The sequence below is a fragment of the Lagenorhynchus albirostris genome, chromosome 2 (assembly GCF_949774975.1).
Source record: "Lagenorhynchus albirostris chromosome 2, mLagAlb1.1, whole genome shotgun sequence".
Lineage (NCBI taxonomy): Eukaryota > Metazoa > Chordata > Mammalia > Artiodactyla > Delphinidae > Lagenorhynchus > Lagenorhynchus albirostris.
The window spans coordinates 29054074-29071020 of NC_083096.1; positions in this window are offsets into that span (position 1 = coordinate 29054074).

The following is a 16947-nucleotide window of genomic DNA, read 5'->3' on the forward strand; positions in this document are numbered from 1 at the left end:
AATATTGTGAAAATGACTACACTACCCAAAGCAATCTACAGATTCAATGTAATCCCTGTCAAATTACCAATGGCATTTTTTACAGAACTAGAACAAAAAATCTTAAAATTTGTATGGAGACAAAAATTACCCCAAATAGCGAAAGTGGTCTTGAGGGAAAAAAGCAGAGCTGGAGGAATCACACTCCCTGACTGCAGACTAGACTACCAAGTGACAATAATCAAGACAATATGGTACTGGCACAAGAACAGAAATATAGATCAGTGGAAAAAGATAAAAAGCCCAGAGATAAACCCAAGCACCTATGGTAAACTAATTTATGACAAAGGAGGCAAAGATATACAATGGAGAAAGGATAATCACTTTAACAAGTGGTGTTGGGAAAACTGGACAGCTACACGTAAAAGAATGAAATTAGAACACTACCTAACACTATACACAAAAATAAATTCAAAATAGATTAGAGACCTAAACGTAAGACCAGATACTATAAAACTCTTGGAGGAAAACATAAGAAAAACACTCTTTGACATAAATCACAGCAAGATCTTTTCCTATCCACCTCCTAGAGTAATGGAAACAAAAACAAAAATAAGCAAATGGGCCCTAATAAAACTAAAAGGTTTTGCAAAACAAAGGAAACTACAAACAGGACAAAAAGACAACCCTAAGAATGGGAGAAAATATTTGCAAACGAATCAATGGACAAAGGATTAATCTCCAAAATATATAAACAGGTCATGCAGTTCAATATTAAATAAAGAAACAACCCAATCCAAAAATGAGCAGAAGATCTAAATAGACATTTCTCCAAAGAAGACATACAGATGGCCAAGAAGCACATGTAAAGCTGCTCAACATCACTAATTATTAGAGGAATGCAAATCAAAACTACCATGAGGTATCACCTCACACAAGTTAGAATGGGTATCATCAGAAAATCTAGAAACAACAAATGCTGTACAGGGTGTGGAGAAAAGGGAACCCTCTTACCCTGTTGGTGGGAATGTAAATTGATACACGCACTATGGAGAACAATATGGAGGTTCCTTAAAAACTTAAAATAAAATTATCATATCATCCAGCAATCCCACTACTGGGCATATACCTAGAGAAAACCATAATTCTAAAAGACACACGCACCCTAATGTTCATTGCAGCCCTATTTACAATAGCCAGGTAATGGAAACAACCTAAATGTCCATCAACAGACAAATGGATAAAGAAGATATGGTGTATATGTAAAATGGAATATTACTCAGCCATAAAAAGGAATGACATTGGGTCATTTGTAGAGACATGGATGGATATAGAGACTCATACAGAGTGAAGTAACTCAGAAAGAGAAAAACAACTATCATATATTAATGCATATATGTGGATCCTAGAAAAATGCTACAGATGAACTGGTTTGCAGGGCAGAAATTGAGATGCAGATGTAGAGAACAAATATATGGACACCAAGGGGGGAAAACGGGGGTGGGGTGGGGTGGGGGGGTATGATGAATTGGGCAATTGGGATTGACATGTATACACTGATGTGTATAAAATTATTTACTAATAAGAAACTGCTGTATAAAAAATAAAATGAATTTCAAAAATTCAAAAAAAATTGTGAAAATGACTATATTACCCAAAGCAATCTACAGATTCAATGCAATCCCTATATTATCAATGGCATTTTTTAACAGAACTAGAACAAAAAGTCTTAAAACTTGTAGGGAGACACAAAAGGCCCCTAATAGCTAAAACAGGGTTGAGTGGAGAAAAATGGAGCTAGAGGAATCAGACTCCCAGATTTCAGACTATACTACAAAGCTACAGTAATCAAGACAATATGGTATGGGCACAAACACAGAAATATAGGTCAATGGAACACAATTGAAAACCCAAATATAAACCTACCCACCTATCATCAACTAATCTATGACAAAGGAGGCAAGGATATACAATGGAGAAAAGACAGTCTCTTCAATAAGTGGTGCTGGGAAAACTGGACAGCTACATGTAAAAGAATGAAATTAGAACACTACCTAACACCATACACAAAAATAAACTCAAAATGGATTAAAGACCTAAATGTAAGACCGGACACCATAAAACTCAGAGCAAAACATAGGAAGAACACTCTTTGACATAAATCACAGCAAGATCTTTTTGACCCACCTCATAGAGGAAATAAAAACAAAAATAAATAAATGGAACCCAATGAAACTTAAACGCTTTTGCACAGCAAAGGAAACTATAAACAAGATGAAAAGACATTCCTCAAAATGGGAGAAAATATTTGCAAATGAATCAACAAAGGATTAATCTCCAAAATATATAAACAGGTCATGCAGCTCAACATTAAAAAAACAAACAACCCAATCAAAAAATGGACAGGAGCCCTAAATTGACATTTCTCCAAAGAAGACATACAGATAGCCAAGAGGCACATGAAAAGCTGCTCAACATCACTAATTGTTAGGGAAATGCAAATCAAAAGTACAATGAGGTATCACCTCACACTGGTCAGAGTGGCCATCATCAGAAAATATAGAAACAACAAATGCTGGAGAGGGTGTGGAGAAAAGGGAACCCTCTTACACTGTTGGTGGGAATGTAAATTGATACAGAAAGACAGATGCACCCCAATGTTCATTGCAGCACTATTTACAATACCCAGGTCACGGAAGCAACCTAAATGCCCACCAATAGATGAATGGATAAAGAAGTTGTTGTACATAGGGGCAGGACAGGAATAAAAACGCAGATATAGAGAATGGACTTGCAGACACGGGGAGGGGGAAGGGTAAGCTGAGACGAAGTGAGAGAGTGGCATTGACATATATATACTACCAAATGTAAAATAGATAGCTAGTGGAAAGCAGCTGCATGGCACAGGGAGATCAGCTCAGTGCTTTGTGACCACCTAGAAGGGTGGGAAAGGGAAGGGGGAAGAAGATGCAAGAGGGAGGGTATATGGTCATATAAAAATTTGAGAATCTCTATGTTGTACACCAAGGGAAAAAAAATTGTGGTACATATATACAATGGAATATTACTCAGCCATAAATAGGAATGAAATTGGGTCATTTGTACAGATGTGGATGGACATAGAGACTGTCATATAGAATGAAGTAAGTCAGATAGAGAAAAAGAAATATCATGTATTAATGTATATATGTGGAATCTAGAAAACTGGTACAGATGAACCAGTTTACGAGGCAGAGATAGAGACACAGATGTAGAGAATAAACGTATGGACACCAAGGGGGGAAAGCGGGGAGGGGGATGAATTGGGAGATTGGGATTTACATATACACACTAATATGTATAAAATATATAACTAATAAGAACCTGCTGTATTAAAATAAATAATTAATTGATAAATTAATTAAAAAACATTTTCATACATTATGAAATGATCACCACAATAATTCAGGTAGCCATCTGTCCCCCTACAAAATTATTACAATGTTATTGACCATATTCCTCATGCCATATTTTACATCCTCTGGCTTATTTATTTTATAACTGGAGGTTTGTACCTCTTAATTCCCTTCACCTGTTTCACCCACATCCCTGTCTTCTCCTCTCTGGCAACCATTCATTTGTCCTCTGTATCTATTAGTCTGTTTTAATATTGTTTTATTTTGTTTTGATTTTTAGATTCCATGTATGAGTAAGATCATAAGGTATTTGTCTTTCTCTTACTTAACTTGTTCATATAATTCTCTCTAGGTCCAATCATGTCACGAATGGCAGAATTTACATTTTTATGATTCAGTGATATTCCATTGTATGTATATGATATATACACACACACACACACACACACCCCACATCTTTTTTTTTGTGTGTGTGGTACTCAGGCCTCTCACTGTTGCGGCTTCTCCCATTGCGGAGCACAGGCTCCGGACACGCAGGCTCAGTGGCCATGGCTTACGGGCCTAGCTGCTCCTCAGCATGTGGGATATTCCCAGACAGGGGCACTAACCCGTGCCCCCTGCATCGGCAGGCAGACTCTCAACCACTGCGCCACCAGGGAAGCCCACACCACATCTTTTTTACCCATGTATCTATTGATGGCCATTTAGGTTGTTTTCACATCTTGGCTATTGTAAATAATGCTGTGAACATTGGGGTGCATATATCTTTCAAATTAGTGTTTCTGTTTTCTTTGAGTAAATACCCAAAAGTGAACTTGCTGAATCATATGGCAGTTCTACTTTTAATTTTTTTGAAAACCTCCATTCTTCTTTCCGTATGGTTGTACCAATTTACATTCACACGAAGGTTTCCTTTTCTCCACATCCTAGCAGCACTTGTTCTTTGTTGTCTTTTGGATGACAGCCACTCTGACAGGTAAGAGGTTGTATCCATTGTGGTTTTGATATGCATTTCCTAGATGATTAGTGATGTTGAATGTCCTTTCATGGCCTGTTGGCGACCTGTGTGTCTTTGGAAAAATGTCTATTCAAGTCCTCTGCCTATTTTTTTTTTTTTTTTTGCAGTACGCGGGCCTCTCACTGTTGTGGCCTCTCCCGTTGCAGAGCACAGGCTCCGGACGCGCAGGCTCAGCGGCCATGGCCCACGGGCCCAGACGCTCCGCGGCATGTGGGATCTTCCTGGTCCGGGGCACGAACCCGTGTCCCCTGCATCGGCAGGCAGACTCTCAACCACTGCACCACCAGGGAAGCCCCCTCTGCCTATTTTTAATTGTTTGTTTGTTTGTTTGTGTTGTTGAATTGCATGAGTTCTTTGTATATTTTAGATATTAACCCATTACAGGATATATCATTTGCAAATATCTTTTCCCATTCAGTGGGCTGTCTTTTTGTTTTCTTGACAGTTTTCTCTGCTGTGAAAAAGCTTTTTAGCTTGATTTGGTCTCCTTTATTTATTTTTGTTTTTGTTTCCCATGCCTGAGGAGATATATCCAAAAAAATATTTGCTAAGTCCCATGTCAAAGAGCATACTACATATATTTTCTTCTAAGAGTTGTATGGTTTCAGGTTTTACATTTAAGTCTTTAATCTATTTTGTGGTTTTTTTGTATATGGTGTGAGAAAGTAGTCCAGTTTCTTTTGTATGTAGCTTTCCAGTCTTCCCAATACAATTTATTGAAGAGGTTGTCTTTTGTCCATTGTATACCCTTGCATCCTTTGTAGATTTATTGACCATATACTTATAGGTTTATTACTGGACTCTGTACTCTGTTCCATTGATCTCTGTGTCTATTTTTGTGCCAGTACCAAACTGTTTTGATTACTGTAGTTTTGTTGTCTATCTTGAAATCAGGGAATGTGATACCTCCAGCTTTGTTCTTCTTCCTCAAGATTGATTTGGCCATTCAGGGTCTTTTGTGTTGCCATAAAAAATTTTAAATCATTTGTTCTAGTTCTGTGAAAAATTGCCATTGGTATTTTGATAAGGATTTAATTGAATCTGTGGATTGCCTTGGACAGTATAGTCATTTTAACAATATTAATTCTTCCATTCCATGAATATGGTATATCTTTCCATTTGTTTGTGTCATCTTCAATTTCTTTCAGCCATGTTTTATTGTTTTCAGAGTACAAGTTTTTAACCTCCAAGGTTAGAATTATTCCTAGATATTTTATTCCCTTTGATGGACTTGTAAATGGAATTGTTTTCTTAGTTTCTCTTTCTCACAGTTCATTATTAGTGTATAGAAATGTAGCACATTTCTGTATATTAATTTTGTATGCTGTGGCTTTACTAAATTCATGGGTGAGTTCTAATAGTGTTTTTTGGTTTCTTTGGCATCATCTTTGGGATTTCTATGAATAGTATCACGTCATCAGCAAACAGTGAGAGTTTTACTTCTTCCTTTCCAATTTTGATTTCTTTTTGTGCTTTTTCTTGTCTGATTGTTGTGACTAAAACTTCCAGCATCATGTTGAATAAAAGTGGTGAGAATGGAATCTTTGTCCTGTTCCTGATCTTAGAGGAAATACTTTCAGCTTTTCACCATTAACTATGATGTTGGGTATGAGTTTGTCATTTACGGCCTTTATTATGTTGATGTATGTTCCCTCTATACCCACTTTCTTGAGAGGTTTTATCAGAGATGAATGTTGAATTTTGTCAAAAGCTTTTTCTGCATCTATTGAAATGATAATATGAGTTTTATTCTTCAATTTGTTCATGTGGTGTATCACATTGATTGCTTTGCTGATTTTGAACCATCATTGCATCCCTGGGATAAATTTTACTTGACCATAATCTATGATTCTTTTAACGTATTGTTGAATTCAGTTTGCTAATATTTTGTTGAGGATTTTTACATCTATGTTCATCAGTAATATTGACCTATAATTTTCTTTTCTGTGGTGTCCTTGTTTGGTTTTGGTATCAGGGTGATGCGGGCCTTGTAGAATGAATTTGGAAGTGTTTCTCCCTCTGCAATTTTTTGGAATAGTTTGAGAAGGATAGGTGTTAACTTTTCTCTAAGTGTTTGGTAGAATTCACCTGTGAAATCTTCTGGTCCTAAGCTTTTGTTTGTTGGGAGTTTTTTTTAAATATATATACTGATTCAATTTCATTACTGATAATCAGTCTGTTCATAGTTTCTGTTTCTCCTGATTCAGTCTTGGCAGACTGTACATTTTAAGGAATTTATTCATTTCTTCTAGGTTGTGAATTTTATTGGTGTATAATTGTAGTAATCTCTTATGATCCTTTGTATTGATTCTTTGTGGTGTCAGTTGTAATTTGTATCCTTTGTATGATCCTTTGTGGTGTCAGTTGTAATTTCTCCTTTTTCATTTCTGATTTTATTTACTTTGACCCTTTTCTCTGTTTTTCTTGATGAGTCTGGCTAAATTTTTTTTTTTTTTAGTTTTGTTTATCTTTTCAAAGAACCAGATCTTAATTTCACTGATCTTTTTCATTTTCTTTTAGCCTACATCTCATTTATCTCTGCTCTGATCTTCATAATTTCTTCCCTTTATTAACTTTGGGTTTTGTTTGTTCTTTTTCTAGTTCTTTTAGGTTTAAAATTAGGTTGTTTATTTGAGATTTTGAATGTTTCCTTAAGTAGGCTTGTATCACTATAAACTTTCCTTTTAGAAATGCATTTGCTGTATCCCATAGATTTTGGGTCATTGTGTTTTCATTTTCATTTGCCTCCAGGTATTTTTTGAGTCCATCTTTGAACTTCAGTGACCCATCTCTTGTTTAGTAGTATATTGTTTAGCCTCCACATGTTTGTGCTTTTTGCAGGTTTTTTCTTGTAGTTGATTTCTAGTTTTATAGTGCTGTGGTCAAAATGATGCTTGATTTCAATCTTCTTAAATTTCCTGAGACTTTTTTTATGGTCTAGCATGTGTTCTATCCTGGAGAGTGTTCCATGTGCACTTGAACAGAATGTGTATTCTGCTACTTTTGGTTGGAATGTTCCATCTATTAAGTCTATCTTGTCTAATGTGTCATTTAAGGCCAGTGTTTCTGTAGTGATTTTCTGTCTGGATAAATTGTCCACTGATGTAAGTGGGGTGTTTAAGATCCCCTACTATTATTGTGTTGCTGTCAATTTCTACCTTCATGTGTGTTAATATTTGCTTTATGTATTTAGGTGGTTCATATATATTTACAATTATTGTATCTTCTTCTTGGATTGATCCTTTGATAATTATATAATGTCCTTCTTTGTCTCTTCTTACTGTCTTTGTTTTAAAGCCTATTTTGACTGATATAAGCATTGCTACGCTGCTTTCTTTTTGTTTATGTTTGGATGGAATACCTTTTACCATTCTCTCATTTTCAGTCTCTGTATGTCTTTAGATCTGAAATGAATCTCTTGTAAGCAGCATGGGTCTTGTTTTTCTCATACATTCAGTCACTCTGTGTCTTTTGATTGGAGCACTTAGTCCATTTACATTAAAGAAATTATTGATAAATGTGTATTTAATGTCATTTGGTAATTGTTTAGGGGGTTGTTTTGTGGTTCTTTTTTGTTCTTTTCTTCTTCTTTTGCTCTCTTCCTTATGATTTGATGACTATCTTTGGTGTTATGTTTGGATTCCTTTTTCTCTTTTATTCAGGTGTATCTATTATAGATTTTTGTTTTGTGATTGCCATGAGATAGATAGATGATAGATGATAGATAGATGATAGCTAGATAGATAGATAGATAGAGATGTATGATTATTTTAGGTCACTGGCCTCTTAAATTTGAGCAGATTTTAACAACCTTTCATTTTTACTCCACCTCACTATGTTTACTTTTTTTGACATCTTATTTTACATTCTTTTGTTTTGTGTATCCCTTAAGTACTTATTGTGGATACAGATTATATTACTACTTTTGTTTTTTAACCTTTCTACTACCTTTGTAAGTGGTTAATCTACTACTTTTACTGCATATTTGCCTTTTCCAATGAGATTTTTTTCTTTTGTAATTTTCATATTTCTAGCTGCAGCTTTTTTATCTTAGCAAAGTTCCTTTAATATTTCTTGGAAAGCTGGTTTTTTGGTGTTAAACTCTTTTAGCTTTTGCTTGTCTGTAATACTTTTGATCTCTCTTTCAAATCTGAATGCCAGGTAGAGTATTCTTGGTTGTAGGTTTTTCCTTTTCATCACTTTAAATATATCATACAACTCTCTTCTAGCCTACAGAGTTTCTGCTGAAAATTCAGCTGACTATATTATGAGAGTTCCCTGTAAATAACTTGTTGATTTTAACATTTTCTTATCTATAATTTTTGTCACTTTAATTACAGTTTGTCTTGGTATGGTCTTTTTTGGGTTGATTCTGTTTGGGACTTTCTATGCTTCCTAGACCTGGATGTCTGTTACCTTCCCCAGATTAGGGAAGTTTTCAACTATTATGTCTTCAAATATGTTCTCTGCCTCTTTCTCTCTCTCTTTTCCTTCTGGGACCATAATGTGAATGTTAGTGTGCTTGATGTTGTCACAGAGGTCTCTTAAACTGTCTTCATTTAATTTTTTTTTCTTTTTTCTGTTCAGTTTGAGTGAGTTCCCCTACTCTGTCCTCCAGTTCCCTGATCCATTTCTCTATCATTTAATCTACTGTTGATTCCTTCTACTGTATTTTTTACTTCAGTTATTGTTTTCTTCAGCTCTGTTTGGTTCTATATAATTTATGACTCTTTGTTAAAAATTTTAACTTCTCGCTCTGTTTATCCATTCTTCTCTCAAGTTCTTTGAGCATCTTTATAATCATTACCTTAAATTCTTTATTGGATAGATTGCTTATCTTCATTTAGATTTTCTTCTGGGGTTTTATCTTGTTCTTTTCATTTGGAACAAATTCTCTATTGCCTCATTCTGCTTAATTTGCTGTTTTTATTTCTTTGTATTTATAGATTGGTCACATTTCCCAGGCTTGAAGTAGCCTTATGTAGGAAATGTCCTATGGGGTCCAGCAGCACACTTCCTTCTGGTCACCAGAGCTATATGCATTAGAGGTACCCTCTATGTAGGCTGTGTGGGTCCTTCTGCTATGGTGTGATGACTACTGTGGGCAGTGGGGGGTGGGGGGGGTCCCTAGTTTTGTTGGTTGTGAGGCCCTGCCATGTACAGAGATTGCCAGCCACTCATTGGTGGGTGGAGTTGGGTTCTGGTTTGGCTGGCCGCATGCACAAGGGAGTTTCACTCCTGGTGCTGGCCCACAGGTCATTGGGGCCATGTACCAAGGCAACTGGCTACTGATCCTCAGGGGTTACTGGGACTAGTGCTGGCCCACTGATGGGTGGAACCAGGTCCCAGGGTGGCTGACTGTGGGGCTGGATGTCCCAGAGCTAGTGTTGGCCTGCTGATGGACAGGGCTGATTCCTAACATGGCTGGCTATGGGGTCCAGTGTGACCTAAATCTGGTGACCCCTACTGGTGGGTGGGGCTGTACCCTGATATGGCTGGCTGAGGGGCCCATGGTGCCCCAGGCCTGGTGTTCACTTGCTGTTTGGCAGGGCTGGGGCTCAGGGTATTCTAGGTGATGCCAGCCTGCTGATGGATGGGCTGGAGCCCAGGGGTTCCCAGGACTGATGCCCACCCACTAGTGGTTGAGGCTGGGTCCTGCGGCTAGTGCTGGTCTACTGATGGGCAGAGCTGTGTTCTGAAGTCCGGCTGCAGGGCCCTGGGGGCCCTGGAGTTGGTGTCAGCCTAGAGGTATGTGGGCTAGGGTCCAGGGAATCTCAGGGCTGGTGCCCACTCTCTGCTGGATGAGGTCTGGTCTGGGAGCTAGTCCTGGCCCACTGGTGGGTGAGGCCAAGTTCCAGGGTAGTTAAGGGTTTAGGGGGTCCTAAGTCATCCAGCCTGCTGGTGGGTTAAGGCCATGTTCCTACCCAGGTAGCTACCTGGCCTGGAGCATCCCAGGACTGATGCTGATTAGCTGGTGGGCAGGGCCAGATTTTGGCACTAATAAGGTAGAGGGAGGATTACAAAATGGTGTGTGCCAGCACCTGTGTCCTATGGTGGAATAAGTTCCCCCCAAATGGCTGCTGCCAGCGTCTATGACCCAGTGTGAATTTCAGTTGTCTCCTGCCTCTCCAGGAGGCTGTCCAAGATCAGCAAGTGAGTCTGGCCCAGGCTCCTTTCAAATTACTGCTTCTTCCCTGGGTCTCAGACTGTGTAAGATTTAGTGTGCACCCTTTAAGAGTGGAGTCTTTACTCCTCACAGCCCCTTGGCTCTCGCAAAAGCAAACCCTACAGGCCTTCAACACCAAACATTCTGGGGGCTCATCTTCTTGGTGCAGGATCCCAGGCTGAGGAGCCTGATATGGGGCTTGGACCCCTCACTCCTTGGACGAAACCTCTACAATTCTACTTGGGGGTTGGGTCTTGACTATACTGCATCTCCACCCCTCCTACCTGTCTCCTTGTGGTTCCTTCTTTATATCTTTTGCTGTAGAAGCTCTTTTCTGCTATTCTTCAGGTCACTCTAATGAATAGTTGCTCTGTAAATAGTTGTAATTTTGGTGTGTTTGTGGGAGGAGTCTCAGGGTCTTCCTACTCTTCCATCTTAACATTGCTTCCTAGCTATAAGTTAATTTTCAGCCTAGCTATTCTTGTCTTCAAATAAAAATATACATTATGTGTGGACCACTTTTTAAATTCTTTTATAATATTTGACAAAAGATCCTAAATTAAAAAAAATTTCAACATGTAATATAGACATAGAGTTTGGAGTATTATTTGTACCTAGGGATTACACCCTCTCCTGTCTGATGCTTATAAGTAGCTGAACTGAGTAGTTACATTTATATGGACATTGATTGCACTTAAACACAAACTTGAATTGACATTTTTAAAAACAAAGATGCAAAGAGCTATGAAAGGTTCCATGATTCTACAAGGTAAATCTTGAGTATTGGCATCTGGTTCCTAGGACATTGGTAGGAAAATAGCTTTCTGGATAAACTATAGATCCAAACTAAGAGTCTACAGAGGAATCAGTAACATGTCATAACATCATCTTCCATCCCTATATGTGAATGGTTCATAAACAAATCTACCTTTTAAGCCATGATGTGTTTTTGGCTAATCCATCTGTATGCTCTATGGAAGAGCCTTTCAGGATTCAGGATTCCTGATCAGCTGAGGTTTGAAAACCCTAAGTAGTGTTAACTGAACAGTCCTTTTTTAAAGATCAGAAGTTACTGTTCCAGATGAAACCTGCTGGTTGGATACAGGCAGTTTCCACAATAGCATGTGGTGTTTGAAGAGTTTCTTTGTTCTGCTCTCTTGGCCTTGGTAGGTGTTGTTGAAATCACTTGGATTTGGGAACTAGAAAGACCATCTGGCTGCTATAACTGGGCTGCCAGCAAAGTTCAGATCCCATTTGACAAAACACCCTGCAGTGATTGGGCTTAAGGAGGATTCACCCAGAATAACCAAACTCAAATGAATAATGTATAAGCAAATCCTAACTAATTTACTGTGAGAAATTCTACTGCTGGTATCCACCTGTTTGTATTCTGTCTTCATGGGGAAGGCTATCTGGAGAACCTGCTGTAATCATAAGCTTGATTGGTGAGCATGGAAATCCAAGTCAAGAGACTTGTGTGGATATAGGGACATACTTGCCAAGGAATCAGAGCAACTCTGCTAGCTGCCTGGAGCCTTAAGCTCCTCTCCTGAATAGTTATTTAACACACTGATGAGGTTTTACTTCTTGGGTTTTCTTTTTTATTCACAGCCTTCCTTCAGGTACAACTGCTTTAGTTGTAGAGTTGAGCAAGTCTGCTCTTCTGTACTTGAGGTAGCTCAAATCAGTGTTCGGAGAGAATTCTCCTCCTCTGTCTTACACAGGTGCACATGCACACACATGTTCATGCTTAACCACACCTCCTCTAACCATCCTACCTTGTACTTCCTATCACAGTAATGGGCATCACCATTCAAATCTGATAACCACCCACACCAACAACCTGTGAGTTACTATTGCCTCTCACTCTTACCTACTATCAATTAGACAATTAGCAATTTTAACTCCTCCCACCACATTATTTCCAAATCTACTCCTGCATATCCCTGATGCCCCTGTTACAACCTTACTTTCCCATTATCTTTTTTCTGGCATAAAAGCCAATCTTCCTGTCTCCAGTGTTGCCTGCATCGAGAACAGCTTGGGGGCTCTCCCAATATGCTCACCCAATCACAGACAAGCTTTTTGCAGGATAAAGTCTTATTTCCTTAGCCTGACATGTGAGGAGCTCAGATCTGGCCCCTGCACCTTTCACATTTGTCCCTGACCTTCCCCACAGGCCTCCAGTGTTGCCCTTCCCCCCAGCTCTTTGTTGCTCCCTAGATTTATCTCACTTTCTTACACTTCCAGGCTGTTTCCTCAGCTGAAGCACCTTTTCCTGTGTCTATACCTACTTGTGTTTATAACTTTCCCCAGGCACCCATTCCTTTTTCCCTGATCTCCTTCCTCTTTCCCCCAGCTGATCCAGGTCCTCTCCAGTTATGCTCATTGTATTCCCCCACCACAGCCTTCACCACAGGGTTCACTGTAACATAATGAGCAGTTACATTGGATTAATTTTAGGTTTAATTTTGTTCAAGTTCAGTCTGTGGTCTCAAAACCTCTTGTGGGTACCAGCAAAATGTGGGGTCTTTGATAGTAGTGCTGTCTTATCCCTGCTTGACCGGGACTCAATAAATATTTGTGGAGTAAATTAATATATAATGTGTAAATGTCAGTGAAAAGTATTCCAGAACTATGGTATTAGAAAAATGCAGACTTGAATATTGGTTTGGTCACTTATTCACTGTGTGATCTTGGGCATCTTAATATCTCAGAAGCTCTGTTTCCTCATCTGAAACAAAGGCATCATAAGAGATACCTCTCAGGGTAATTTTGAGTATCAGCACAGTGCCTGGGCCTTACTACCTATTGGATTCATTTTAGGTTTAATTTTGTCCAAGTTCAGTCTGTGGTCTCAAAAATGCTTAGGTCACAGCATCTCTTGTGTGGTACAGTCATGCTTTCTTGAGACCACAAGCTAGTCACTATGACTGGAGTGCTTTTTCTTAAGTCTTTTCCACTATTATTCATAAATGATCCCTTGAGCAATTTCTGCAAATGTATAGTCACACATTCTGTGATCAGTTTTACTAGTTTCTTTTTTATCAGATAACTTATTCCCAGATAATTGCTAGACACTTCACTTTAGCCTCCCATTCACTAACTAAAAGTATGTCCTTTACCTCAGAGATTGATTCAGTTTTGAATGTCATTTTCACAAACACATATACAGACACCTTAGTCTCAGCTCCTGTCACAATATGCTATGGGCAAACATCTTTCTGCCCTTCAGAGCCATATCACTAACAGAGTCCCTGGTCTCATTTGTCACTTCAAATCTACATTTTAAGTGCTTGAAATGTGGGGAACATCATGACAGGTCCTATCCTCCTGCCCTCATAAGGATGATGGCTACTCCAGAGAAAGCAATGCCTTATTTTCCATCCTGTTTCTCTGGTCGTTTTTACCCTACTTCCTTTCTTTCCAATGGAAATGGAGTGTATGGGGAACATGGAACAAGAAAGGAGAGGGAAACACCTTTCCAGTTCTTTTTCTATCCCCTTTCCCTTCCCACTAACTCCTGTCCAACTACAGTAAGTTTCAGGAAAACTGAATTCTAATCTTCACAGGCAACTTAAATTGGACCCCTCAAATGTTGGGCCCATTCTACACCACTCACGAGCATCCTAATGTAGAAGGATGCTACACCAGGGTGTTGACCTAAAGCATGGTCTTTTATGGAAAGAGATGATTATGGAAACAGACTGTATCTTCTTTCCCAGAATATCCTCTCTAGATCTTGTGGTGTACACCCCTATGTTTGGGTTGAGTATGAAGACTGAAAATGTGCCATGCACATATATACAATGGAATATTACTCAGCCATAAAAAGGAATGAAATTGAGTTATTTGTAATGAGGTGGTCTGTCAAATACAGTGAAGTAAGTCAGAAAGAGAAAAACAAATACCATATACTAATGCATATATGTGAAATCTAAAAAGATGGTACTGATGAACTTAGTGTCAGGGCAGGCATAAAGACACAGAAGTAGAGAACAGACTTGAGGACACAGGGTGGGAAGGGGAAGCTGAGATGAAGTGAGAGAGTAGCATTGACATATATACACTACCAAATGTAAAATGGATGGCTAGTGTGAAGCTGCTGCATAGCACAGGGAGATCAGCTTGATGCTTTGTGACAATTTAGGGGGGTGGGATAGGGAGGGTGGGAGGGAGGCTCAAGAGTGAGGGAATATGGGGATATATATATATACATATAGCTGATTCACTTTGTTGGACAGCAGAAACTAACATAACATTGTAAAGCAATTATACTCCAATAAAGACATTAAAAAAAAAAAACAACGAAAATGTGCCATGGCTTAACCATAGAGGTTAACCATATCTTAACCATATCTTAAAGATACTCAGGAATCAAGGATACTTTTCCCAGATGCATGCACCCCTATGTTCATAGCAGCACTATTTACAATAGCCAAGACATGGAAACAACCTAAATGTATATCAACAGATAAATGGATAAAGAAGATGTGGTATATATACATGTCATAAAAAAGAATAAAATAATGCCATCTGCAGCAATGTGGACAGACCTAGAGATTATCATACTAAGCAAAATAAGTCAGAAAGAGAAAAACAAATATCATATGATATCATTTATATGTGGAATCTAAAATACGACACAAAACAACATATCCACAAAACAGAAACAGACTCACAGACATAGAGAACAGACTTGTGGTTGCCAAGGAGGAGGGGAATGGGGGAGGGAAGGATTGGGTGTTTGGGATTAGCAGACGCAAACTAGTATATATAGGATGGCTAAACAACAAGATCCTACTGTATAGCACAGGGAACTATATTCAATATCTTGTGATAAACCATAAGGGAAAAGAATAAGAAAAAGAATGTATATATGTAACTGAATCACTCTTCTGTTACAGCAGAAATTAACACTATATTGTAAATCAACTATACTTAAATAAAATATTTTTTTAAAAAGGATACTTTTCCCATGCGAAAGAATCTCATTGGAAGATTGTGGTGGGACACTTTGAGTATGCAAATAGATTCAAAATAGGGAAGAGAAAAAAACCCAGTTTCATAATTATCTAATTTCTAATACCTAATATCTATTTGGGGTTTTCCACACACTGAAATATATTATTCAGTAATTATGTGCTTTCCTTATATATTTGAAATATTTTGTTATGACAAATCTTTATACAAATGCTGAGGCAGTACACATAATTTAATATGAGTTTGAAGTGCTGTGTTTTTTTTAACTTTGTTTTTTAAAGAATGTTACATTTTTATATTATGACAAACCATAACACTATTTTTGTGTCCATGCAGGAACTGGGCCTGTATCTCACATTTTACTTTAATAGCCTACTATGTAATAGCTGTTAAAATTTATTACTGGGTATGTTCTAATGTAAACTTTTTTAGAAATGTATTTCAAGAAAAAGATTTCTATTTGTTTCTTTGAGAGAGAACAGAAGATTTTCTTATCATAGCAATACTTCTATAATAAAAGTGCCTGGACATCTAGCTTTTTTCTTTCAACACATCTTATTAGAAACAACCTCCCCAAAGAGTGGATATTTAAGGTAAAGTAACCTAATCTCCCATAAGAGAAAAAACTAGAATATTCTCCATGGCTTTGACAATGCATAAATCTATTTCTTGACCGATGAGAATCCAGTGCAGGTATTGGACTGAGCTCCTCTCACCCTCCTCTGGGTCCTTGGAATTCTCTCCATTCTCACAGTAGACAGAGAAAAAGAAGTTCACCTACAGGGGAGATGGACCTGAATATGGCACAGATCTTAGTGATGTGGTCTCTCCTAACTTAGAAATCTAATCTAACTGTATGCCCAGAAGGGAAAGGAAATGGATTTTGGTGGACATTAGCAGTCTGTGTTCCAGTGAGTGACAGGAATGGCTGAATATGTGCCAGTAATTCAGGAGGAGTGAACTAGATCATGAAGGGGAGAAATGGTCTTGCTCCCTTTGCTACAGTCTTAGCAGTCTACTGGCTGAATTCCAATTCCATGAAATGAGAAAAATTATAATGGGTTGATGTACTTTTAAAAAATTGTGCTAAAATATACATAACAAAAGACTTACCATTTTGACATTTTTTAAGTATACCATTCAGTAGCAAAATAGATTCATATTTTTGTGCAACCATTGCCACCATCCATCTCTAAAAATTTCCCATTATCCTAAATGGAAATTTTCTAACCATTAAACAATAACTTCTCATTCACTCCACCCCTTAGCCCCTGGTATTTCTATTCTACTCTCTTTGTGCTGTCTATTCTAGGTATCTCATATGCATCACACAACATTTGTCCTTTTGTGCCTGGCTTATTTCACTTAATGTTTCACATACACTTTAAAAATAACACCTTGCTATA